Genomic DNA, 2,030 nt, shown 5'->3' on the forward strand with positions numbered 1-2,030 from the left:
ATTATTTAGTTTCCGTGCTTTGACATATATGTTCAGACTAAAAGGTGATAATCATTTGCAGAAATATATTTTACCACAGATAAGGGCAGGGCTGAAAATTTAATAGAAATCTGAATACATTCTAGACGCAAAGTGACGCCGTTGACACCTTGCCGATCCAACTTGTTTGATTTCCCTTCTGCATAATATTACAAATACACAATAAGATAGTTATGTCATTCATTTTGAAGTCTTTAGAATTATAATACAGTTATTTGGATGTACTAAGAACACAAAAAAAACGTGTTATTGATAACTGTAGAGAATTATAGCTTATTTTAATATCTTGTGATAAGCCAATATTTTGTGTTTAAGGCATTAGAAAATTGTTTAAAAACATATATCTTGATCATTCTGTATATATTCTGGCCAAAATGTACACAAACTGTAATATTTAGAGTTAATTCTGTAAACTTATCGCTACAACGAAATTGCAGAAAGACCCACGCACATTCACGTTCAGTGTTATCACTTAACCACCAGACCGTACCAGTAGTATAAAAAAAACATATACAGTAAATTAGAGCAAACCATGATTCTTATACCATAATAGCGAAGTATGAACCACCTCCTCATGAACATATAAATGAATTATAGAAAAAAGTTGCGCATCCCGAGCGTCACTTCGCGTACGTTGTTTACCATGATGGCCGCTGGTCCTTCCCGCGAAGTGTGCCGTCACTAACACCGCCTTTTGCAAGCGCACTGAGTCTCGTTGGGCTCTGAAAACCCTCCGAGGATCCGAAAGGAGGAAGACGAGAGAGGATCAGGGCGAAGAGTGACCCGAGGCGAGGTTTATCAGGCGAGATAAGAGGACATCGAAGGTCTTGGCGCGTGAGGACATCCATAACTATTACGTGATTTTCTTTTTTTTTGAAAATTTTCTCGATATTCCAACCAAAACAATGCCCAAATCCGACGTTTTCAAGGCCGGTGACCCGATTTTCGCCAAGGTCAAAGGTTACCCGCACTGGCCAGCGAGGGTAAGTGGAGACGTTATTTTGCAAAGGTTAAATAAGAGAGGAAATAGGATTCAAAAAGGACCAAAGCGAACCACTGTCGGAGAAAGCCATTTATCCATTTGTCCTTTTCCATTTCACTTGCTCGGCTCTTCATCCAAGTTGAAGCTATAACTGTCAAATTCTTATCTTCTTTAAATTCTATAAAGTACGGTTTAAGTTTTTAATCTCTTTATTACATAAGTATTTCTCAATATTCATCATCATAGTATTTGTGAAACAATTTTTATATATTAAGGCATTTATAATTCTCTTAAAATTATTCTACAGGGTATTTCTTATGTTTAGGGCTATTTTTTAGCCTGTAGAGAGTTCAAATATTTTGACAGCGTGCTTGAAGGATGGCCTGAATGAAGAACAAAGTATGCTTTTACCAGAGTGCTTGGAGTATGCTTGGAGAACATATGGTGAATGTGCCATTGGGGCAGCGTAACGAAAGAATCACATGCCTTTTGATGTGCAGTATGATATTTGGCTAATGTCTGTACTGGTTTTTCTGAAGTCACTGAGTTGACATGTTCAGTATCTTATTCGCAGTATTGTTATATTTTCATTGGTAGTGCTTATTAGCATTCTGGTACAGTGTCTATAAATTTACTTGTTTCAAAAATTGTGAAAATCTCAGAAATGTTGCTGAATTTCTGAGCTGAGTTGTCATTCTCTTGATTTTCTTATTTGTACATAGGTAGAGAAACTTCAAATTACTTTACTTTGTTGTGAGAATGGCTGTTAATATTTTGGTGGATGAATTTCCAATAAACTCAAGATCCCATGATGTATATACAAGATTAATTTTTTATCCTGTTATGATTTGGGAAGTTGGATTTAGAGACAAATCAAATATTGTGAATCTGTAAAAGGGTTGTCACTTTTTTTTTAGAATTAATATAAGCATTTATTGAAGCTTAAGGCTAGATTAATAAGGATTAAGTCTTAGATGCAGTGGACTATTGCTATTGTTACTTATTATTA

General features: G+C 35.4%; 1 protein-coding gene and 1 long non-coding RNA gene across 2 annotated transcripts in view; both read left to right on the forward strand.

Annotated features, from left to right (window-relative positions):
- LOC119589070 (ubiquitin-conjugating enzyme E2 G1-like) overlaps positions 1-2,030 on the forward strand; it is a gene marked incomplete in the record, with an annotated part of 59,651 nt that overhangs the window by 35,474 nt on the left and 22,147 nt on the right.
- The window catches only part of LOC119589073, a 4,609-nt gene continuing 3,476 nt past the window's right edge, over positions 898-2,030 (forward strand). The window contains exon 1 of the long non-coding RNA XR_005230169.1: positions 898-1,022. This is a non-coding gene — a long non-coding RNA (uncharacterized LOC119589073). The remainder of the gene's footprint in view (positions 1,023-2,030) is intronic.

The sequence above is a fragment of the Penaeus monodon genome, chromosome 25 (assembly GCF_015228065.2).
Source record: "Penaeus monodon isolate SGIC_2016 chromosome 25, NSTDA_Pmon_1, whole genome shotgun sequence".
Classification (NCBI taxonomy): Eukaryota; Metazoa; Arthropoda; class Malacostraca; order Decapoda; family Penaeidae; genus Penaeus; species Penaeus monodon.